We start from the raw sequence: 26,465 nt of genomic DNA, 5'->3' as shown, positions 1-26,465 counted from the left end.
ATCTAAAATTAGACTGAACAGAGTAACAAGATGATTTGAGTGAGCTTTTTCACAAATTTTGCCTTGAAAAGCAGAGTATTTTACTGTTCCAGTTAAGTTTGAACACAATGTAAAATCCAAGATGATCTATTTTCAAATTCCTTCTCTCCTCCCCCGTCCCCCACCCCCGACAACCCCCTCGGATAAGACAAGTTCTTTAGGTTGGGTGGAAAGAAAAAGGAGAAAGTACTGGGGCAAGGGGGAGTACAGTACAGTTATCAGGTTTTCAACCTTGTGCTCTTAATGGGAGATTAAGGGCCAATTAACTGATTCATGCGTGCACTCGTGCATTGCTAAGGAGGTGAAATTTCACTTCTGGTTACTTACATCAGCCTGAGTGCAGAAAATAAAAACAACTCAATGACTTGCAAATCCGCTTACATTTTAGATGTTTTTCTTTGTTTTTCACAAAATGCAAAGTAAAAAAAGTACAAGCAAAGACAAAATAAGAGAGAGACAGAAAAACAAGAGCAATAGAAAGAGAAAACTAACTCGTTGTGGCTTTGTTTGATCTTACCGAACTGAGCTGGTAGTGTAAATTGCGCACGCGCTGATAGGATAACTTCCAATATATATCGGGCGCACTTCCGGTTTTCTAAATGCTAAAGAAAACGCAGTTTTTCATTAAAACCAGCCTTTTTCGACAATTTTCAATTAAAGCCAACGTTGGAAACATAGCCATGCATTCCTTTTTTGAAATCATGCTTTTTCAGAAAATTACGAATTTTTCAAAAGTTTGAAATTCTCCCAAAATCTGACCTTTTAGAAATGAAACAAAATCTATGCATAGCTTAATGAGGATTTACATGTAAATTAAAATATTAAATCAATGAAAAAAATCCCAATAAAGTAATTTGCCTGGGAACCTTTGCATCTTTTCAGTATTAGTCACATGACCATGGGCGTGGCCTGATGACGTCATCACCAGTGTTACTGATCATGAAACGGTTAAAACACATGAAATAACTCTGAACTAACTCAAAATAATAAGGTTATAATTATGAGAATAAATTTTCCTTAGTAATGACTCAAAAAGATCAGTTAATGGGCCCTTACAAGTGGAGGGTGGTACATATTTTAAACTCCACCCCTTCCCCTCAGAAAAATATAATTTTGGGGGGAAGTGACAAAAAGAAGAGAGAGTACAAACAGAGGACTGTCACTTTTAATTTAAACCATGCAGATTGTTGTACACATGAAAAATTACAAGAATGGCCTCCCCTCGGGAGATCAATTTTTCCAGGGATACTGGGGAGAGGAGTACCCCCAAAAAAATATGTAAAAAAAAAATGAGGGTCTTTGTTTTCAAGTTTTGGGGTCTTAGGGGGTCTTAGGGGGTCTTAGGGGTCTTTGGGGTCTTAGGGGGTCTTTGTTTTCAAGACACCCATAACATTAGCAGTTGTGAAATTAATCCTTGGATGTACAATCTAATTCATATAGTTTACACACCGTGGTACGGCGGGGGGGAGGGGGGGTGAGGGGCAATGGAACCCCTACCCTGGCTTTTCATTCTATTACTTAAGGCAAATAAGTGAAATAAATTTATGCTGAGTAGATAACCCTGAGCTCGCTTTACAAGATGACGCCATTTGAGCCACCATCTTGGATCTGCCATGTTGGATTTTACTATTTTGTTTAAACGTCAAGAAATAAGGGATTGAAATTAACTCAAAATCAAGCCAGAATGCTTCTGGAATGTTGTAGATATTCATCAATTTTTGCAATTTGATGAAGAAAACTGGGAAAAAATAAGAATTTTGTAAAAAAAAGTTTATTTTTGGCCAGATCTGCATGAAATTTTGTGGTTGCCATGGCAATGTCAAAAATCATGGACACACTATTGACACTTCAAAATCCCTGTGGAGGATAAATGAACAGCTACTGAAAGTTTCAGCCCCTTAGGGAAAATAATCTTTTCAAAACTTCGAAAAAATCTTATGCAGGGGTGGCATTCCCCCTTTCTTGTAGGTCTGAGGGTTAAAGCCTAAAAAAAAATTCAGGCTTGAACGGGATTTTGAACCCCTGGCCTCTGCTATATTGGTAAAGTGCTCTACCAACTGAGCTATCAAGCCAACTGGGAGCTAATCACAATGCTACTTCATAACACACCCATAGATAATGATTTTTTTGTTTGTTTGTTTTTTCAGGCTTTAATTTCAAAACTGCCTAAGTTGAGTATAACTGCCACGATCAATAATGTCTTCACAGATTCTTTGTACTTGCTACTGAGCTGATCACGATTAACGATGTAAGTGACTCACCTTTACAATTTAAGCTGACTTGTGTTAAAGATTTTAGCAGCAGCTACCAGGCCAAAATGGTGTAACAGCAGGGATGAATGATGCTATCCACCAAACAAATGACTATCCAGTAGATACAGCGGTTAGTTTTGCTTACACTTATCCACTGGATGTCTACTTATCTGGAAGCTGATGGATTGGAAGTCAAGTGAACTGCAGAGAAAGAAAATGAAAACAGACTCATGAGCATTACATGTACACCACCTGGTTAGCTCAGTTGGTAGAGTACCAGACTTCCGTGCAGGAGATTGAGGGTTCCAGCCCTAGACAGGACCAACACTCAGGGTCTTAAAACAACTGAGGAGAATGTGCTGCCTTTGTAATTACATCTGCAAATGGTTAGACATTCAAGTCTTCTTGCCTGCCCCATCTCCTGCATCTTCAGTGTTACATGGTTAGCAGGGGACATTAAAAAACCCACACACTTATCAAAAAGAGTAGGGCACGTACGTGTAGTTTCCTGATGTTCCCGGTGGTCTGGCCTTGTCTCACAGGTTGGTGTTTCACATAGGGTTAACCTCAATGCACCTTTCACCCTTGGACAGAAATGTCCAAGTTAAATTGCCATGTTATATATTATCTGGTTTCTTCAGTAGTTGCTTAAATTGTGCCTATTAAAATCTGGTTCTACTAACATTGTATTTGTTTAAAAGATGTTAATTCACGAGTGATGATTGTACTTTGTTGTGCCTGTCAGTTGAGTCCTTAGGGAGGTAATAAATATGAAAAAACAAACAAACAAACAAACAAAAAAAAAACCAAGGTTAATGTCGTTTTCACCCTTTCACTTAAAGTTCTTCTTAACACTTTCTTTCTTGCCAAAAACTTGAATCTCCAAATTAATGTAGGTGAAATAAAAATTCTAGTTAGCAATGTCTTTTCTTTTTCCTCCACTCTCTTTTCTTGCTTTTGGCACTCTTGGATCATTTCCCTGTTTTTTTGGTCACTAAAGAGTGACTGTTACGCTCATATATTTGTATTGCAAAATTCTCATGCAACACACCTCACGCTAACTAAATGTGGCTTTAATGGCCTCTAAATATATTAATTTGATAAAATTTAATTTGGTTTATACTTGTTAGGCAACCAAAAAATGATACAAATGTTGGGTATTATTTTCATGATCGAAGCAGAGGAATCCACCTCCACAGCTGATTTTTCTTTTTCTTTCTCTCTATCTCTCCCTTCAGATTCCGCCTGCAGCATATATGACATTGTAAACAAGTCATTTTGAAGCAATCCATTGCAAACACCCTGTGAAAAATTGTTTTATTTTTCAGGCCTGAGTTTTCGAGACATCAAGAGGGTCTGAGTTTTTAGGGTCTGAGGTCTGAGTTTTTGAAACACCCATCCAGAGCACCCATTTCAGAAAATATTGCATCTATTCAACCGGCTAGACTTTAAAATAACTGTCACCCCCTTCAACTAGAAATATTGCTTGTAAGGTTTAAATATCTAATATTATTGAAAATAAAAACAATAGTTGTCTAACTTTCAGTTCAATAGATATTTTATCACCAGTACTGTGATTGTTGCATTCACATGTGGTGAAAACAATTTCAACCCTTCAAACAGCTAGTCAGGAGTTGTCGATTTAACATACACTTGCTCAAACTGGAAATCTAGAGACACACACATATATATGTTATTTGCCAGCTGGCAGGTCCATATGGTGAAAAACTGTGACCGAGGACTTGAAAATGCTGCCTGATGCCGCGGGCCAAGGGCAAAATTTTTAAGCCCAAGGTCACAGTTTTTCACCATACGGACCAACCCTAAGCCAGCAAATAACATGCTTATTTTTTTTCCTGCAGCAAATTGGTTTTACATATTACAAATGGCTTTGTATCACAACTCTTGTTGTTGAATCGGCTTGCGTTCCGTCCACTAACGATTTGTAAAAAATCTCGGCAACAAGAGAGTAACTCTGATAGTAAACAAAGAAAGATGTCCAATGTATTAAAAAACAGATTTTTTTCGAACTACTTTGTGTTAGTTGCATTTATTTCACCAGTTAAGTTCTCCAAAATTGTTTTTGCGGTGTGAAATTTTGTGCAAAGTTTAAAGTTTTACTAACAAAACAATTTCTGTCAGTCGGTGCTTTTAAAATCACTTCATCACTTTTCTACCATGAATTGAATAGCAGAAAGCAAGGAAATTCGTTAAGTGTATTCCACAGAAATTCTTCTAAATACAGCAACGATCAGAGAGGTAAACTCGACTAAAATTGACTCAAATTTTACCGCGAGAGAAACACAGGATCACGCACCATTACAGCGCCACGCTACAAACAATTTAGCAAACTCTCACAACTTCAAAACACTCAATTGAATTTACTTACAGTGACTTTCTTTGCCATTTTAAAGTGAACAGAGATAAACTTGCGTTGACTAATCGTCAGTGGATGTGTAAAAAAGGCAAAAGATTGACGATTACCGCTAACTTTTAGGAGCGAAATTTAGGCAGAGGAAAAAAAATCCGGCCCGTGGGCCATATCGTAAAAAGCTGGACTGGTCACGTGCGTATGATTAGCCAGTCAAATTCGAGGACTAAGGATTCCGGCCCGCTCAGATGCTTGAGAAAAAAATAAAGATGTATATGTACATGTATGGGCAATTCCACATGAGTGGTGTCAGATTCCAGATTTTCAAAAAGAGGTTGCACATGAATACAGTTGCCAAGTTTTAAAAATACACAGAAAAACAAATTTCAGCACCCTTATGACAACCGTGTATTCAAGGGTGTCCCCAAAGTAATTATTTATTTTTTCTTTTGAGCAAACAACAGGCAAGAAGTAAACTTTTTAATTTGCTGCATCAAACTAGGGAAATATAAGGGACTTCAAACACTTGTATCAGAAAAAGTCCCTCACTGGAGTTAATACACAAGTGATACAAATTTCACCCTGAACTTTTTCAAAAAGTAGATAATTATAACAAAGTAAGTTTTGTCATGGATGTTACGTAACATCCACAATGTTTTAACAATCTTTTTTCTTTCCTAAAATGACTAAATGAAAGATTTTAAAAACATCCTTGTCACACAGCTAGATATCCAATGGAAACACTTTCAATGGCAAAAATATATCTCTGGTAAATTAACTGCAACATTTTCCAAATAATGTCAGCAAAACATTGTTCTAGATGTTACGTCGTAGACATTACACTTCTTGAACTTAAGTAAAAACATTTTGAAATGGTTCTTAAAAGACAGAACATTACATCACATAATTATGTCCTTCTAAATTTGCCCTAATTTCACCTAACAAACTTTTGACAAAGACAGCAGCTTTCAAGTGGGTTTTAAACTACAGTATTCTGAAATTTCAACAATAGAAGAGGTTCTGCCATTCTGTTGAACATAATCATTTCTAATAGTTCTTAAACCCTTCTACATGTACATGTATGCTTCCTATTACTTTCAATGTAGAGCAACTGCAATACTGTAGTTGCTCTGGAATTTCAAATGGTCCATTGATAAAGTAACATGTCAGTAGGCACAAACACGTTCATAACTGGTAAACTGGACAACTCCAATTTATCCTTTGTCTGTGGTAAATTTAATTTTCAAGATTGAGTCTGAATATAACGTCCACACAGTGGAATTGCCCGTACACAGTACATGCACATGTACATGTGCATGTACATGTACGCCTGCAAATACTGATAATGCCTATCTACATGTATTAATTTCTCTCACAGGCTACACAAAAGTAGATGAACACTTTATAACCTGGTGAAATTTGTTAACCAGGTTTGATGAATTTATCTATTACGAATGTATTTCTTAGTTTTTTAACTTAATGAATTTATTTTCTTTTGCTACCACAAAATTTGAAGTAAAATACAGATTTGGATTTGATTGATTGATCGATTGACTGATTGTTCAGTACTACAGTGTAACTATACAAATTTTATTCTACTGAAATTTGAATATTTTGGCCACCAGGATTTTCATACTCAGCAGGAATCCCAGCAGGAATCCTGGCAGGATCCCACCAGAATTCCACCGAGACTAAATTTGCCCTGACAAAAATGTATCTTGGGGGCCAGTTTTGGTGGGAATCCCACCCTAATTCCTGATGGGAAGCAAACTTCCCAGTGGCCAAAACCTTGATGAGAAAGTAGCAATCAACGCAGTCTTTCATTCTTTTGCATACTTCTTAGCCGGACCGTTACATAATGGACCACTTCAATGATGTCACACAATATAAACAATTTTTCGTATTTTTTCATTTTGACAAAAAACCTGCACCACCATACATGTAGGTCAATTTATCACATTAAATTTAATAAATAAAGTATGTGCCACATTTCATAGGAATACACTGCAAATTATGCATGGAAATAAGAGACTCCAAACTTGCCAATTTTTATAAAGAAATGTACATCAGTATGCAAGGGGGCAACTACTGTAGCATATATATTTTCTTTGTAAAAGTTGGCAAGTTTGGGGTCTCAAATTTCCTTGCAAATTCTTATAAACTTCACATATTTGCTACATGTAACTTATATCAGGGATAGTACAATGTACATTGTACGTGTCGTGAAAGGTGCTTGCGTATAATTTGAAATAACTACAAGAATGTTGACTTATGTTACAGACAGTAAAATAAATAATTATCTAAGGAAATTGTGGGTGCAAATTTGGTTTTAAACATCCTGTGAGGTAGAGGAATGTGTGACTTTTGGGTGTAATTTACAGAGTTGTTAATTGGATTAGCCCTGCTGAAAACTCAAGCCAAGTCATGCGATAGAAAATACAATTATAGGATCTTTGAAAACCACAAATAAGTATTAATGATATAATGGCTTTATGTAGTTAAGGCATGTATTTCCATTGTAATAACCAATAAATAGAATTGCTATCTTGTTTTGTAACTGACAGAATGAATAGAGATCAAGATCAATTGAATGTAGATCGTAAATAAACTTAAGAAAACAGAACGATACAGTCCGAATGATTGCTGAACCAGCGGAACGCAGAGATTCCCTTAACACTGTGGAGAATTCTGCATTAGTACCTGTAAATCAAGAGGTGAGGCTTATTACCCAGGTAGTGAGGCCTGGATTTAAATTTCAGCTCTTTTTTTTTCCTCGTTCAGTCACAAATCGCTGTCTGGTCTCTAAGGCGCATGCGTCACTTGTGCATGTGTACAAAGCATGGAATTTTCAGAAGTTGTTGTAATGAGAAGTTAGCACGGATTCCATGATTTCTAGGGCGATGAAATCACATACAAATGAACATACCATTTGCGGTAGACCAACACTAAAGGATGTTAAGGATTTTCGGAACAGGTCGGTCTGCAAGCCTTATGAGAGATCAATTTACGAACGAACATTTTGAGTGAATTTATCAAGGATCATGTTACACCAAAGGAGCTATCAACCGGGGCTATCAACTCTTCAACTTGATAAAAAGCATCTTCAGAAGCATCATCGTATTTTTAGACGTGAAACAAGTACAGATGACAGATGTTTCTTCTCTCCAGCGATTACTGATGTAGTGCGACCACAGGACACCGTCAACCTGGCTAAACAAGATGGTGTTGTCTACAGAATTCCCTGTGAGTGCGGCAAAGTCTACATCGGGGAAACAGGGAGATCTATGCAGGAGAGGATCAAAGAAAACGACAGGGATATACGACTCGCCCGTACCTCCGCCGTTTCTGAACACACCCACGAGACCGGCCACTATCCCATCTGGAATGAGGTCAAGTTTATTGATCGAGATCCTCACTGGTACACACGTAGGGTCAAGGAAGCTATTCACATAAGACTTCACCCTAACAACATCAACAGCAATAGTGGAATTGAAATTCCTGAAGCATGGATACCCACGATCAAGAAACACAACAACAGGAGAACGGTACAACAGCGGACCACTGAGGGAACAGCTACTCGCCGGAACAATGGAACAATAGGAGGATCGAAATGCACCAATCGCAGCTGACCTTTGTGATATAAATGATACCGTGCAATCAGTCGACCTTATCGCCTGAAGAAGACTAGCAGTAAGCAGTCGAAACGTCGCGATCTACATCTCAAGTGACTACATCGTGAGACAAACGATAATACACTTTATTAATCCTGATGCAATAAAAAAATTATACAGAAACCATTTAGCAGATAAAGTCAAGAAATTGTGATGTTATAGGAGATTAATTAAGACGACACTTCTCTAGTTTTTAAGTTTGTGCGTTTTGCCAAATCTCAGATGTTCATCAAAATATTTTGCACAAATTTAGAAGGCCCAGTATGGAGTCGCTATGTTGGTGTACCTTCGCGGTACACCAACATTGCGGCCAGAAAATAGTGTCAACATCTGGAACTTACTTTGGCTCTCTAGGCAACTGATTACCTGTATTGAGCAAACAAGCATTTACATAAGCACTTTTCCTAATACTTTAACTTCTAAATGGGCTAAAAATCACGAGATAAGTATATGTTTTTTGACAAATGCGTCCGTAGCTCAATGTCACGCACCGCCATAACTCTGAAATTCAAAATGTCTCACTTGCTTGGGAAACGCAAAAAAAAAAACGACGACGACGGCAAAGGCTAAGGAAAATAGACTGAAATGTTTATAGGCTGATATAAAGACCTTGACTCATTTCACGCCCTAAAGACCTGCAAAAGAGTAATAAGCTATTAATCGATTCCAAGAAATGCAATCAGAGGCAGAATAGCTTGAGCATATCAATTCAATTGAATTTCGTATGACTTCAAACGCAGAACATTTAGCTCAATTACAATATAATTATAGCAATATAATTATGCTTCTCAGTGTAACGACTGCCTGGGTACACACAGCAAAGCATCTAGTTTCTAATTTTTCAGGATTGAAATTATTTTTATAGAAAGCATTTTTTGTTCCCTAATTCAAATGAGATATTGCATTCTTCACTGCTTTAAATATTTGTGGAGATATTAAATGAAACATGTAATACTGCCAATTTTGTTGCTTTTTTTCTTCCAGTGAAAGAGTTTTAATAAAGAGTTAACACACATAAACCAGCAAGCAGATTAATCAAAAGGTCCTTTAGGCCAGTCTCTTGTCACACTACATGTATTGTGCACTGCACAGCATGAAAATAGTAAAGTGAACAGCTGTTCAAAGCTTGAGGAAGTCTATACATGTACATATATAATTAATGGGCAGTTAATGATTACCTCATGTACAAATATGAATAAACTTTAACTGCTTCAAAAAAATTCAGCAAAAGTCTGCTTGTTTCACTGTATGACATTTGCTATGTATGCGATTTTCACCATGACTGTAATAATTTGTATATGTAATAGGACTACATGCTGTCCAATTTGGAAATAATTGGATGAAAAAAATTCTGAGGACAGCCAAAATTGGACGAGGCCGCAGTCCAATTTGGCTGTCAGAGGAATTTTTTGAATCCAATTATTTCCAAACTGGAGAAGCATGTAGTCCTGTTACTTATTAATTATACAGCTCCTGAGGTAATACAGCTTTGCAAGGAAAACTACAGTAACTGTCTCTGAAGAAAATCAGACTGGGCCCTTGATCTTCCGAAACTTGGGAAAGCTTCGAAAACATCCGGTGATCATCAGAGATCGCCGGAGACTGTCAGAAGTCTTTGGAAATCCTGGGAAGTGTTCAGGTGATCTTCGGAAATCTTCGGAAGTGTTCGGGCGATCTTCCAAAGTACGCAAGTGATCTTTGGAAATCTTTGGAGATGTTCGGGTGATATTCGGGAATCTTTGGAAGTGTTCGGGGATCTTCAGAAATCTTCAGGAATGTGCAGGTGATCTTCGGAAATCTTTGCAAGGTTTCATCTTAATTTCATTGGCTGACACAAACTGTCCTATTTTTTCCCAAATTGGACAGTTTCTGCGTTTTTACTCAAAGTCCTTATTGAAAACTGTCCAAATTAAATCCCAAATTGGACAGTTTTCAGAAATTAAAGGATAATAGCTTTGCTGACAATACTGGATTAACTGACTGCTATATAATTAAACAGTTAATATATACTGTTTTCAAAAGGTTGATCATCTCTAGATCTTTGTGACAGGCAAACAGCTGTTTTGCTATAGTCCAAGAAATCTGCTGCCTTTGAAAACTCAGGATTGAAATTATTGTTATAGAAAGCATTTTTTTTGTGTGCCCTTTCAAATGAGATATTGCATTCTTCACTGCTCTAAATATTTGCTCGAGATATTAAATGAAACATGTAATGACTGCCAATTTTGTCACTTTTTTTGTTTCCCGTGAAAGAGTTTTAATAAAGAGTTAAGACGCATAAACCAGTCTCCTGCCAGTCTCCTGTCACACTATTGTGCACTGCACAGTGTGAAAATAGTAAAGTGAACAGCTGTTCAAAGCTTGAAGAAGTCTATACATGTATAATCAATGGGCAGTTAATGATCACCTCTTGAACAAATACATGTATGAATAAACTTTAACCCCTTCAAAAAAATTCAGCTGCTTGTTTCACTGTATGACATTTGCTATGTATGCGATTTTCACCATGACTGTAATACATGTAATTTAACAGTTAATATACATGTATATTGTTTTCAAAAGGTCAATCACCTCTAGATCTTTGTGACAGGCAAACAGCTATTTTGCTATAGTCCAAGAAATCTGCTGCCTTTGAAAACTCAGAAAACTTACCAAAATAATTTTTCTCATCAGTGTATATCTTGTATCTATTTAACCTTTCCTTACTATCCATTATTGTAATATAATTATTTTGTTACTCACCCAATCTTGTTGAAAACATCGTCCTCCAATTTAATACTCAAAAAAAGATTGAGAAATCTGCTTTCTTATTCCTTAAAAATTTCCATTTTCCTGCAAAAAAAAAATCCATGTAAGACAAGATTGTCCTGAAGAGGTTTTCATCATACCTCGTCTGTCATGATAATTTGTGTTTGCTGACCCTTGGTCTGTTAACTATCGGTAAAATAATCTCCAAAGATTGATAACAGCTTCAGTTGAACCTTGAGTGATTAAAATTATCTCTTTAAGATCATGACACCTCTCTAGCTAGTGTACATGCATGTAGTTGCTTGCCTCTCTAATATGGACATTTATACTGAGGTGTCTAATAGATAACCCCACTTTACAGGTTATAATATATCACCTTAACATGGAACTTTACAACTTATATGGGATTTGCATATTAACTAACCTATGGAGGCATCATAATTATTGTAATCGCTGAGAGTTATGGGTAATTCACATGTTGGAATAAGGTCTCACAGCCGGGTTACACTGAAAGAAAAAAGAAATGTAAGTTCAAAAACTTCAGCAGCATCACTAAGCCTACATATAACCATTTTAAATGTGCCAGGACAAAAATATCTGGGTTATGGTTGTGAGACTTAATTATTGCTGGTGTGTAACTCCATTACAACCTCAATGAACCTTGTTGGTTCATCCATTAACTAATAAATATACAATAATATGCTTTAACTACCAAGTATGCCAACTCTCCCAGATTCAGATGAATCTCCCAATCTCCCGTATGGGTCAGTAAATCTTCTGGAGAGGAAGGAAGTTGCATAGCGTACATGGACATTTTTCACACTCATTTTGATTGATTTTGGCATTAAGAGAAAATTTGAAATATTTTGATATGCAATTTTTGTGGTTGAACCAGTAAATTGATCAGTGCCATCAGCTCTTTTTTTTTTAATTACTTGCTACTTACACTGCTTACAATACAATATTAATGTAGTTACTTACACTACTTACAATTCTAGCACGGCAAGATCATACCAGTTTACTCCTGTCAGTAATGTAAATTCCGAATTGCGAATTACAGAAAATATGCATGGTATATATGCACCTTGTTTCTTTTCCTTTTATTTTTATTTTCATTTTCAGGGGACTAGGGTCAAGCTGTCAAGAGATTACAAAAGAGGCAACAGAGGCTCCCACTTTTCTAAAACGATTACAGTTGTATTTTTTTCCATTTCATAGAATGATATGTTTTAAATACAGTAAGAAATCATTTAGTTTTGGAGAACATTTTTTCTGTCTACCTAGCCAAATGTAATATTTAGCATTTAAGCAGCAGAAGTTAATTTGTAGTTCATGTTTAGAGCTATCAGGGTGTCTCTGGCAATGACTTGGCAAGACTGTAGCCATACTTTAAAATTGGTCCAAAAATATTGAGTTTTTGGGCAAGCCCAAAATAAGTGTGCAAGTTCTCTGTTTCTCTTTCACAGAAAGTGCATTTCTCGCTATCGACGAGACCAATTTTTTTTCAAGAAGTTGTTTGTTGATATTCTTCTATGAAGAAATTTAAAATTGAAAGTTATAAGTTTTGTGCTCTTTGTACATTGAAAAGCCATTTGGCAAACCTCCTTCCAGTTGAGCTCTTGTTTTGTTGTGAGAGTAACGTTTTCCTGCCACTTTTGTTGACTTTGGTTGGGTGGTTCACTTTTTCCTGATACAATTGCAAGTTTCTTATATACTATATGCTAGTCTACTAAGTTTTTTTGCTTTTTAAAAATTTTGACAAGAAACCTTCATGTTTAATAGAGGTTCTGATGTTATGGAGTATATATCTTAGAAGAAGTTTTATTGAAGAAATGATTCCAAGAAAGGTTAAAGGTCGGGCTGTCAGGTCATGTATAGTTTGGAAAGCAGTGAATGAGAGAAACTTTCCAGAGTCATCCATTAAATGTTCTACTTTTGTTATTCCTTTGAGGAACCATTCTTTAAAAAACACTGGTCTATTCCCAACTCTTATAAGTGAATTATACCATAAGGGCGATGACCGAAAGTGATAAACTGATACAATCTTTTCTTCATAATTAGCTTCTGACCAGATTTCAAGAATTTCTTTCAAAAAAAGGATCTGATACTTTAATAATGTTACGACTGTCTTTTATGTTTAGATTTCCAGTTAGTGTTACTTCACCTCCATATTTTTCAAATTCTGAGTCAAAAAATCTTTTCCAGCTTCCACATTTTTCTTTATCTAGATTCAGTTGGGAGCGATAGTTCGCAAAACATAGGCGGCGCTGCTGTGTTGACTTAGTGATCGCGATCACTGCTTTAACTTCCAACACGTAGATCGGGTGACAAAACTCCACATGTTGTTTCATGAACACTACATTTTGATTATCAACTGTATGAATCACGTTTAGGGTTGCGAACAAACTTTTTTTTTAATATCTATACAAACAAGAGAATTAATACAACTGTAAAACATATTTGTAAACACGAGTGACTAACTTGCCGACAATTCACATACCTTCAACTTTTATCGTGCATGTATTTACAAAAACTAAACGTTAAGCAAGTCTGGCTGGAATAAAAAAAGGTTTGGCCAATGTATATGAAACAATACTGGACGCTTGAGAATTTATAATAAACACATGGTGCACACGCATTGCTGATGAGAATGAAAATCGTGTCTACCACGCTAATCGATACGATACGATACAGACGTCTTATTAACAAAACAGGTTTCGAATACCGACGAATGCGTAGCATTGGTACTTCCAGTGCACTCGCGAGAGACGAGACTCGTCTCGTTTCTATCGAGACTCATCTCGTTTCTCTCGAGACGAGTCTCGCGAGAAACGAGACGCGTCTCGCGAGACGGTGGTAACTTACTTTTGAGCGGTACTGTACTTCTTTATCCATGTGGCTTTGAGAGATCTATTAAAGGAAGTTATATCAATCATTTTAAGTGCCCATTCTGAGCAATCATTAATCATTACCTTTCTTTTTATTTTCTTGCCTTTGTCATTCCATAAGAAATTGTAAACCATTACATTTATCTCCTTTATTGCTGTACGATTTGTTTGCAGAGGAGAAAAAATATGTACCAGTTGTGAAGCTATGAGGCTTTTTAAAACAGTAATTTTACCTAAAAGGCTAAGTCTGCGAAGCTTCCAGCATCCCAGAATCGATTTAATTTTTTCTGTTTTATCTTTGTAATTCAAAGATATAGTTACATCAGGTCTGTTGACAACCATACCCCTAACGCTCTGACTTTTTTTTTTTTTTTTCGCCATTTGAAGTCTTTTTCAGGACAAAGTTTAAAATCCCAATCCGCACTTGCACAGATCCACAAAGCTTCTGTCTTTTTGCTGTTAAGTCTGAGGCCGGATATATCACCGAAATAGTCTATTATCTTCAAAGATTCTAGAAAGGATTCTTTGGAGCCATCTAAAATAAGGGTCTTATTAGCCAATCACATTTCACCTTGTAACATCCACCGAAGTAACACACAAAAACAATGCATGGAGCTTGTGCAAATGCCTGGAGAAAAAATGGTGGAAGATGCGTTCAAGATGTTTGCGAAGTTTTTGGGTTTGATAGCCTCAAGAAGCAACAGACTTGCGCATAAACAGCAACACTTGAATCGTGTGGTGCCAGAATGAACAAAGGAGGTATTAACCAAAACACTGAGCTCGAGAAGTAAAAGCTCGATCATGCTGATGCAAGAAATTTCATTTGCAACTGTTCCAGTTAAACAACAGGGCCCAACATCACAGTATACAAAACATAACTAAAGAACATGTCCATGGATTAATTTTCAAACTTATTTAAATGCTGTGTATCTTGCAATAGAAATGAGCCTACATGAAGTACAAGCTCATGGAAATTACAGCTGTCAAATTCAGCAAAGCGACATGCAGATAACAGCAGAAACCATGCAGCCCCACATGTATGAATAGCAGGGTCAAATAGCGCTTTTCTACTTAAAATTCCTCGTAATAACACAGCATAAGGTGGCAAAGAAGGTCAAGAAGGTCAAGAGACCTAAAATCAAAAGGGAACGGCCAACATGCAAATGTCATGAGCTATAGGAGTTCTGCATGAGGGCTGTTTCATGTACATGTAACCCCATTTCACTAACACTGTTGTGATCAATAATAGTTTACATTTGCCTCTGGCCTTTGTCCTTGCTTCCAAAGTTTTGACAAGCCATCATTTGTGAAAACTCGTTTGATTCCATTCTCGATTTTTGCTAGTCTGTCTAAAACCAGCTCTCTTATAGCGAAGCAGATGATTAAAACATTTGGAGCCTGCAAATGCTGGCAACAAGATTGATCCCATCGCAAACAGACAGATCGACTTCCATTGCATGCAGAATACACAGTACTTTTTCCAAACACGTTTTTCTTCTCTTCACTGGAAACTTTTTCTTTACATAATTATAGCAAACAAACCCCAGAGGTTGAGATCTTCTTCAGTGTTTCACCAGTACTCAGTGCAAAAAAGGCATTGCCAGTTGCTGGTTCCTGCTGGTGCAGCATCATGCGTGTATTTGAGTGTCATATTCTGTTGGAATTTTACTGGTCAACAACAAAACAAAAGTTTTAATGTCACTGAAATCAATCTCTCTGTCCGGTTTGGAGATGTTATTTTCGGAGGAACCAAGTGACAGCCAGAAATAAGTCACTCTGCATTTGCAGGGTAGTTAATTTCTTTCACAAAATGCTTTGGGATAGAAAGTACAGATGCATTGTAAATAAGCTTAGACAAACCTAAAGTTTCAACAATGTTTATCCTTCCTAGGCTAGTACAGTAGAGTCAGTTTTCTCCATTTCTAGCCATTGAGATTTTTTTCTAGGTTGTTATTCTTTTCCTCAAAATTTAGTTTGTCTGCATGTTCAGTGTTATATGAGAAACATATGCCAAGAGTGCAGATGGGTTCTTTTGGCCATTTCAAATAAAAAGGGGTGTGCATTCTGTCTCTCCAGTGTCCAAGCCACATGGCTTCTGTCTTAAAGTTGTTAATTTCTAGCTCAAATATCGACCTGAACTTGTTTAGTACTGGTAGTCTTAAAGTGCCACTATTTTTTGCAATTTTTTTTTTTTTACATTTTCGTACACAATAGGTCATTCCTACACGTACATGTAGATATCTTGCCAAATTTTCATCTGTTACGAGCATTATAGCAGTCACATTTTTAGACCTCCATTTCAGAGAATTAACGACCGCCATTAATTTTCCTTGTTCCAAATCTTGGTTGAGAATTGGAGAAAATGACGTCATTTTCTCAAAAATACATGTACCATACATGTTGAAATTATAATAACAAGTATTACAGCAATTCGCAAATTCTCGGAAATAAAGGTCCAAAAAACATGAGTTCTAAAGTTCATAATAGATTGAAAGTTGCCAAGATATCTAGGAAAGATCTATCGTGTATGAAAATGTAAAAAAAATGGGTATCAAGAATTTGATCATAGTGGCACTTTAAGAGTAATGCTCCACTGACTCTTTGTTCCTTACAAAAATGTGGTGTTGTCGGTATATTGCACAAGTTTTATTTCTTCTGTTTCAACATTAATTCCTAATTAATTCAGTGATCTTTTTAAAGAGTTCTTGAAAAAAGGTCAATGCCAATTATAAACACCTGGCTGAACAGAGGACAACCTTGTCTAACACCGCATTAATGGCGAAAGCAAGTAGATGCATGGCCATTGTTTATTACACAACTACATGTAGACACTTTGTTGCATAATACATATTTAAAAGGTTTGGTCCAAGTTAAAATTAAAAGCCTTTAGGGCACCTTTTAAGTACTCCAATTCTACTGAGTCAAAAGCGTTCCGAAAATCAATAAAGAACGCAATTCCAGGGATATTCATGCATTTTACATAAAACAGGATAATTTATCTCGAATGAGTCTGACATTCAATACAGCAGCCTTTCACATGTGCGGTTTGATCAGGGTTTTATATTATTCCTCGTTTGTGACTGAATCAGACAGGGTTCCTGAACAAAATGCATAATTATTAAAACTCGCCGTCATTTCAGTATGCAGCTCCGGTCAGAAGAATTGTAAAACTCGGTAGTAAGGCCCTCAGAACAAGATGTTTTATCATTTGTGAATTCCTTTCAGTGTCTCCAAACATTCTTTGGATATGGCATTTTCACATGCTAATTTGTCGTTCCATGAAAGGAATGTGATCTTATCTGGATTAAAGAAAGGAGATTACGACAATTTATCGGCATCAATGTTCTTTGATGTGTAAAGCGATTTATAAATTGAACTGCTTTTCTCCATGCAAAAACTTCAAACTGGTCATACATGTAGGTGTAAATGTTATGTCTTTAAGTTTCAAGTTTGTCACAGATTATTGTAACTCATAAACACGATGGAAACAAGCTATTTGTCTGCTGTAAACAGAGCTGCCTGGAGGCTATCGTTAACAACAGAACAACACAAGTGTTTAAACTGCACTAAAATAACTAGTTTTGCTAGATTCCAACAAAACAGTAATCACACAGCAAAATACACAAATTCTCAACCCAGTGACTGACTGGAGGGCAAAGCGTCTTTAAAAATTGCTTGTAAGGTTATTTGCAAAGTAACATTCTTTACATTTCTGATAACATTAAGCATTTACAATGTACCAATGACTCTGCCAGTGTGTTCTTGGAAAGCACATCACATGACCAACTGATCTGGATCAGATCAGTGATCCAAGATCACTCAGATCATGGATTCATCAGCTTCTTTGATGCACCATGATCGTGTGTCAGTGAGTGATCTTGCATCACTGGTCTTGATCCAGATCACCCCAAACGAATGCACCCCCAGTTTCTCAACGCTCAGATGCATGACAACAAAAGGTTTTTGTATGAAGATATGATTGATCATCGCAAGGGTTTTTGTGCTACATTCCGTCACATGAGCTTTCTTTGCCCCCAGGCAATCTCATAATATGCCCAGTTTCGTACCCATCAAAATCACTAACCCGCATTTTTACTCCCATTTTTACTCCCATTCTTACTCCCATAAAAAATTTGAGAGAACGTAATACACAGATATTACACCGAATTCAAATTCCACCACAATCCAAATGGTAAACATTTAATTTATACGTAATTCTATGCAGATAACTGATAAGCTCAAGTCGAAAGTGAAAGTGTTTGTTGTCTGACTGTAGTTGATCTTGTTTCCGAAACTTTAATTAAACTGCTAAGTTGTAGTTTACAGTACGACTAAACCTAAAGGTTTGTTGGTTTGGAGATAAAGAAAGGATCTGACTTTAAAATGAACTTCAGAGCTTCGATCATCAAAACATAAGCTTACCGAAGCTTACCGAAGCTTACCTCTTCTGAATATCCAGTGATGCGGAATCGAAGAGATAGAGCGAGAGGCAGGAACTTCAACTCAGCTTAGAATCACAGCCTAAGTTTTAACCAACCACCCGTGAATACGGCAACTTACATCCTCGATAACGCACTGATCATTCTTCTGAACTCTCAGCTGGTTCGTTTATCGCCTAGAACGCCAGTAAACGCAGAAGAACTTCACAGCACGATGTAAACGACTGCGCAAAAATGCAAACTGTGAAGCCGACTCGTTTCCAGTTGCCTGATATTGCGTGACTTACAGACCTATTTGTAACAGACCTATTTGAATTTAGTGTCACGCGAGTACTTGAAAGTTTAAGGTAGTAAGGTGGGACTTAACCTAAAACACACCATGTTTCAAACATTTTCTCGTGGCTAAGAGTTAATTCCAAACCATGGCAAAGTATACATTTTTAAAAAGCTCAAAGACCAAAGATTATGAAAAAAATATTTGTGTACCCTATAACTGTATTGTAACCTGACACCGGTTGATTAAATCTGCCACCTGCTGGGGAATGCCAGGGCTTACTTGAGAAAGGATAAATCCCACAAGAACTGATCAAAAGGAATAATTTTTACATTTTACAAAAGAAGACAAATAGCTTGCTGGGATAAGCATAGAGATTTTTGAAAAGTTAAAAACATGTAAAATGATGACCAGTTAAATCTGACACAGAAAATCTAGCATACGTTTCAATACATAACCTCGACAGAGTGCACTAGATGGAAAACTGCTATGCTTATCCCACAGAACGTACTCAGAACAACAAATCCTGAAAATTTTAGCTCAATTGAATAAATCCTTCTCAAGATATCTTTTCTTGAAGGCGAGGGTAAAGCTAGGGTTATTATTAGCTAAGCCTAACACTAAGCTTTGCATTAGGGTTAGACCTATGCCTAACCCTAAGGTTTATGGTTAGGGTTCGGGGTGGAGTTAGGGCTAGGTCTAGTTAGGGTTAGGGTTAGGGTTAGGGTTAGGGTTGGGGTTGGGGTTAGGGTTAGGGTTAGGGTTGGAGTTAGGGTTAGGGTTAGGGTTAGGGTTAGGGTTAGGGTTAGAGCTAATGCATCAGTTGAGGGAAGGAACTATAAGTTCGTTTAATAGGAAAAGGTTGGACTGAGGGTTTATTTCACTAATCAGCTAGCAAAAATGTTTGTTTTAGGTACGAAAAAGGCGCTAGAAGTTAGTCACGTCACTTAAGGTAGCCAAATGCTTGTTTCTTCACTTAGAGAAGAATTCAGTACAATTTTTTTATGAACACATTAGCAAGAAAAACGGGCAAAATACGCTGAGTGCCAGAACATGGCGATAAATGTTCATTTCACTAATAAAGTGATGAATATTTTATCACTTAACCTAAAAAGTTGTAGCCTTAATTCTTTCACATTGCTGAGGAACATCAATAAAGTTTTTGCTCTATTGGTAGGTCACGTGAGTAGTTATTAACTAAAAAGTTTTCGCCTAGTTTGAGCGAAAAAAACAAGTGATAATAAGTAAAGCTATAAATTTTCAAATTTGTGATTGGACAATCTTTTTGCAACGTGTTTTGAATTCTGCACATTTTGCATAAAATCCGTCCAATGAGAGGAAATAGGTTACGTGACAATATTAATGTAGTCTTAAAATGTATTTAAAATGGATTAGGGAAATTTGTGTCGTGTTATCAACAACAGTGTCGCCCAAGCAACATGTCAACATCAAATTGGCGTTAAAGCTCTGTTGCAAACTAGCTTATTCACAAAAATGTGTTTTGTGACGTCATGACCACAAAAGGTGTCATATGACCCTAGAAATCACTTGTATGCGCCTGATGCGTTGAAATATAAGTTATTCTTTCCAAATTATCTAGCGCAGTAGTTCTTTTCTTGATAAAATGGGCTTTTGAAAACATTTACGTTCTCTGCTGGGGGTCTTGGAGGGGCCTCAACCACTAATCGTGAGAGTTCCTCTACATTTGTGGAAAATTATCTGCCAGATAGATGATTGAGAACAAGAAATTGAACTCTTGAACCTATTTGTGGTCACTGGTTAGGCCCAATGAACCTTAGAAACTCGCATTTAAAGATCGAAAAGGTTAACCAAATAAGGCAGTACAAGTGATGATCTGGATTTCCAAGTCCAGTCCACATTCTGAAGTCCTAGAATTACCATAGTCCAGTGGCGTTAATTGTGATTATCAACTCGTCTACCTTGGCGCAAAATTTGTTCGGTTTTTGTCGTCTTTTCCATGCCTTCGTCATCGGCAGAAAACCCTTCTTCGGCTATTTTCAACTCTGAAAATCCTACGGAATCTCGAAGTTAAGGATTTCGCTGCGTCCAAATCTACCTCGCCAGCGAGTTCGTCTAGAAACTATTTTGCTTTGTTTTCGTTGATAATCTCTATCCTGACGAAATCTTTTAGCCAGCGCAATTGGAGGCCTTATGCCTTTCCTCAAATATGCTATAGTCTTGACTTTAATTGTTCTGGTTCATGGCTAACAACAGCCTTTATCGTCAGCTAGATACAACATGTACAGACATGCCATTAGGGACAGCGCGTCTCCCAACCCCAAAATGCTTTGGAAACGAAAGAATATCGAGGTCGAAATGTATTATGGACCAAAATATAACAAGACAGCGGGAACCTGGTCTCTAACATTAGTAGGCCTGGTTAATTTTATCATTTTTAGCGGGTAAGGTAAATCCTGACTAAAATTTTTCACTTGAATTGCTCCAAGCATTGTTCAATATTTATGTATAGAATGATCCTTGCAAAGTTGAGCCGTCGACAGGGCAAACCCAGTGCTTACAATACTGAGATGAGGTGGTTTTCGAAAGCTTTTCGCCAGCCCAAAACTCGGCGAGAAATCGATCGACAAATTCAAAGCCATGATCTGGGACAATCCTACTGACGATATGCTACCAAGTTATGGTAAGTTTTTTTAAAAGAAAAATTAAGAAATGACTTCATGTGGAGTGATGTCGTGATGTGTAGGCTTATTTTTCCAGGTATATCCTGAACTAATACTGGAACCGGCTAAAATATGCAATAAAGTTTATGTAATTTTGAAGATAAACAAAACGAAAATGCGTACACGGGCCCGAAAAAGTAAAATGATGTAAAATAGAAAATGGGATATGCTTATTTTGTAGCTGAAAAAATGCGATTAGGGTTTTAGACATGGTGTCGAAGGGTGGAAAGGGGGTTGGGGGGGGGGGGGTTTGGGGGATGCCATCTCCAATACAGTATCACAGTTTTGTTGAATTAGAAACCAGTGACGCTTAGAACTTTATAATCTTATATACATCTTTGTCCACTAGCAGCCTACTCCAACTCCACTTTTTTAGGTCTATTACCCCACTCCCTTAGAAAATATTTAATAAAGCCTGATGAAAAGTATATCATGTTGTTACTAATTAACAGGATTGACTGCAGATGAGCTTGCCTGTCTTGCTGCATCGCGAATGCAAGGCTGGGTCTATACTGATCACGTCACATGGGTTTTAAAACAGCTTAATGACATGCAAAACGATACCATGCTACTATGCCCAATGTCGTTGTTAATATCTACAATGAGATGATGAGGAAAGCTAAGTTACTTAACCCTGGACCATTAAAAAGGCTGGTTTTCACTCTGAATGTGGGACAAAGGAATGGCAAAACTTTCATTGGCAACTCTCAAAATGGTGGTAATCATTGGGTACTGGTAGATGTTGAGCTGCGACCTTTCATGAAGATCATATACTGTAAGATGCTGGCTTGGCAACCTCCATTGATGTCGTCAATGATTTTGCACGGTACATTCCACAAGTTGGAACTCACAAAAAGAGTCATTTGGTGCTTGCCCACTCTCCCAGTGCGACTAATTGGCAGGGTCATGAATGTGACTGGCGATGCCGTAACTATTCCCTGCAAAGTTGCACTGATACATGTGGTGTTATTACTCTGGTGAACGCAGCTGTGGTAGCCTTGCACAGCCCTCTTTTCTGATGGTTAACGGGTCCAGTGATCAAAGAATCGATCTTCTTGCAACACCTGACCCAATACTGGTTATATTTTGTGTCGCCCATGAGCAGAGACGAAGCCATATTCTTGTCAGTGTGAAACAAATTTTTAGTTTGTTTATTGTGGAAGTGCCACAACTTCCACTGATGACCACTCCATCTTTCCCTCACCCCCATTAGTGGTCATTATATGGTTTTACACATTGTGCTGGCATTATTTTGAGCATAATAGCGAGGCAAAAGAATCTAGCATTACGCGGGAATAACAGTGACAAAAACTGGCCGATGTCTTTTGAGCATAATATATAGTGAGATTTTTTGATCATCAAGCATTTGCATAATGACAACAAATTTGAGCATTATGTGTAAAACCCTATTTCATGACCCATTTCCAGTACTATTCTGATATTTACAACACATGTTTGCAAACACAAAATCCTTTAACAACAGAAAGACAACAATGTTGGAAAGGAATACTCCTTCTAACATGAACCAAATGCACTGCCCCATGAAAAATGCAGGACATGTGGTTAGTGTAGTACAAAGATAGAAGAGTGCTTTTAGAAACCTTTTGACCTAAGTTTTCATCTCTAAAATGGCCCTTGTGATATGATCAGTAGCAGGCTGTACATGTTTTCATGACGATTTGAACAGCTAGAGATAACTGTGCAACCTGACACTAGCCTTCTAGCAGGCTACTGCCATATTGGCTTATGATATTGGCTTATGTTATCCACAGGTCTTTAGCTTCCTCATTGTGAAGAACATCATCATAATTTACTTTGATCAAAATGAAAAAGATCACCAGGGATAATGAAAACCTGGATCTGCAGGTCCCTTGGCAAAATTGTTTGTTTGATGCTGTGCTAAGTAGAGAAGATGATGTCATTATTTAGAGCATTTAGTGCAGGAAACATTTTCACACTAGAAAATATATGAAATCATTACAGGTCAGACTAGTGAAATTTTAAAAGCTGATTCTAACTGTTTCTGGACGACCCATATGGAACATGCCAAGTCTCTTTCAACTGAAATCATTTTGTTATTAGCAAAAAAAGGACAGAGCAGTCATTCAAGACTATTCCAGCAGCTTGTATTAATAATAATATTAGACCATGTTTTTGATGTTCTGTAAAATAGAACAGGGATAAACATGTGAAATCATTATTGGCATGAGGTGAAACTAGTCTTGCGTTTCACACATTTAATTTCAGTGAGCTATCACAATACTGGGCATCGTGCTTTGCATAAATATTTGATCAATCAGCTCATTTCCGTAGGATTTTTATCAACTTGATCCCCACCACAGATATATGTATGTACATGTACATGTAAGTACTGAACGGCACAGTGCGAACTATATTGATTTTGCAACAAGTTTACTATTAATTTAATATTTTTTTGCCATACATGGCTCGAGTAACATTCTAAGGAAAATTGGACTCTGAGTACATGTCTGACATCTACTGTCATTTCAATATTGTCATATAGTTATTTCATATTGTTCTAGAGTTTTTACTGCTTTTAAGCAACAAATCTGAAACAAACATTACATGCAGAAACAAAAAAAACAGATAAATATTATTATATATTATATTATATATTTTCAGGCTTTCAATGTTGGTATGTGTGTGGAATTATAATGGGATTACGGTATGAAATTCTGTATTACTGCATTAAATACACGACAAGCCGTTATGATTATTGTTAATCAAATTAAAGAAACTACATATAATTTCTACATACACAACACAAGCTAAGGTTCGTTTACTAGTAACAAATAGGTCAATGAATTGCAAGATAATAAATACCGTGGTGCACAACCGATCTGATGAGCAAAAATTTCTCTGACTGAGACGTTCGAGGGATAATTTGTGTTTCCTTTCGGAAATATTTCGACAAAACGTGGGCTGGTGGTCGCTAACTGCGTTTTAAAGCTGAAATCAACCAGGCGTTTCAAGTGTTAGAGACCAGGCTCCCACTATCTGATTATATTTTGGCCCACAATACATTTCGATCTCGATATTCTTTCGTTCCCGATGCATTTTGGGGTTGGGAGACGCGCTGTCCCTAATGGCATGTCATGTACAGCAGCCATTGTTGTCAAACACATCTTGCAATGCCTTATGGGTAAGTAGACCGTTGCGACACGGAATGTACGTTCCCGCCAAGTCAACACAACAGTCTAAAAGCAGGTCAAAACATTTACACTTTCGTAGGCACGGTGCCTACTGCTTGCCATGTAACTCCCCAAAATACCTTTTTTGTGCCCATGAAGTGACCTGCTTTTAGACTTGATCTGTTTTGGCCTGACACAGTCGCAAACCAAGCTTCGATCTGTTGGCGCTTAAGAGCACCCTTGGAATCGCCAACTGCCGCAAACATTCAGTTCTTCGAATGCTGCATGTCAAGTTACCGATCGCCGGACTTAAATGATGTCCTTTGACCACCAAAACAGTTATTTAGAAGACAGTCTGCCACTTACACGTTAGTAAGCTTTCGGTACGAGAAACGAACTTCTTTAATCGATATATCGACATCGAGGCTACTGCGTCATATGACTATTTCTCAGGCCCAGGCTGCTGGCTCTTAATTAATGAACGTGGGACTTAAATAAATTTTTATTCATTAATTGGTTTCAAATTGTGACCAAGAGAGAACTTAACTCACTTTCTTCATTTCATTCATTAACATTTCTCCATCTTTTCATGGATTCACTACGTTCCGATTGGATCGACAAAGTCCATTAGCAACAGGAGGCTGTGTGATCGATCTATTGCTATCAAGTATTTTTTCAATACCCTTAGCAACGGTCAATACGGCGTCATAAATCCGTCCTAGTCGACCCTGTGAAGAAAGCACCAAAAACCTGTGATCGCGGGCATCGAAGGAGCTGTTACTAGCAATCAAGATTAGCAAAAGAGGACGCTTTTAATTAGGGGTAGATGCATGGGGGAGGGGGGATACATTAAAAAAAAATACCTGGGATACGCGCGCTCTCATTGGTCAGTAAGTGTATTTAATGACAGTATGTAAACACGGTTGTGACGTTTTAGATTCGCGCGTACTTTTGAGGAATATTTTATAAAAGCATTAGAGTGCTTTCCCCATGTTTATACCCTCAATTAAGCACTTGGGAGATTGCGAGTATTCTCGAAAGTTATGCAAAGTCTAGATTGCTTCTCGGATTTGCATAACTGTCTCGAGTTCTCCTAACCCTGTCGTGTTTAGATGGTGCTATGTAAACACGGAAAAAGTGCTCTATTGCTTAACTATTGACCCCGTTATTGGTTTCACTTGCATGTAGAGTGATCAGTGATACAATTCACGTGCTGTCAAGTTCATTACAAACTCTTATTACTAATTGCAAAAAGTACAACGTTAAATCAGTCGGGGAAGCCTGAAAAAACATATTAATTAATTTTTTTTTTTCAGTGGAGAAAACAAATTCAAATTCTCCTTGCTATACGGCAAATTTCGGTCTACAAGACTAAACGGACTTGAGGCTGCAGTTTATTTCTGGAATTTGCTAAGCAGCTGATCGCTCGAATTGATGATGTGATAACTTTCGGAGTGTTCTCAAGTGATCACACTAGTTTTTGGTCGGGTAATTAGAATCGGCACCTTCACGAGTGCTTCAACGAAGATTTGTTGAATACGGCACTTGTTTCACCGACTGCGTTAATTGATTTTTTTCTTTTAAAAACTGATGTGCCATCATTTGGTCTTATGGAATTCTATTGATAAACACTAATTCGACAATTCGTTGTTGGTCTAGCCTGCAGTGCAGGCGATTTTTTTAACGGAACTCTCGATGAATCAGGTTTTCGATGCCGCCATCTTAGATTGTAATTGTATGCTTGACCGGTAGAGGGCTGAGAAAGAGGGGTGGGGTAGGGGTGGGGCACTTCCACCTCACTTCTCCCTCGGAAAATTTCCCTCACCCCAACCCTCCACAGATAACAAATCCAAGATGGCGACCTAATACGAAAATGCGCACTCGCGCGCTCTAAATACGAACTGCAGCCTACTGTTGGTTGCTTGTTTT

General features: G+C 37.4%; 1 protein-coding gene and 1 long non-coding RNA gene across 2 annotated transcripts in view; one reads left to right on the top strand and one right to left on the bottom strand.

Moving 5' to 3' along the window:
* LOC145500761 (NLR family CARD domain-containing protein 4-like) overlaps positions 1–20,016 on the bottom strand; it is an 87,713-nt gene extending 67,697 nt beyond the window's left edge. The window contains exon 1 of the mRNA XM_081480290.1: positions 18,412–20,016. The gene's annotated coding sequence lies outside the window, so the exon portion shown is untranslated. The remainder of the gene's footprint in view (positions 1–18,411) is intronic.
* A 937-nt stretch (positions 20,017–20,953) lies between these two features.
* LOC145500833 (uncharacterized) lies at positions 20,954–25,602 on the top strand. The gene is made up of 2 exons (XR_014051149.1): positions 20,954–21,344; positions 21,837–25,602. It is a non-coding gene; the product is annotated as an uncharacterized LOC145500833 (long non-coding RNA).
* Positions 25,603–26,465: the final 863 nt, after the last annotated feature.

Source organism: Orbicella franksi, chromosome 10, assembly GCF_964199315.1.
Source record: "Orbicella franksi chromosome 10, jaOrbFran1.1, whole genome shotgun sequence".
In the NCBI taxonomy this organism is placed as follows: domain Eukaryota; kingdom Metazoa; phylum Cnidaria; class Anthozoa; order Scleractinia; family Merulinidae; genus Orbicella; species Orbicella franksi.
This window is presented reverse-complemented; position numbering and strand designations above follow the sequence as displayed.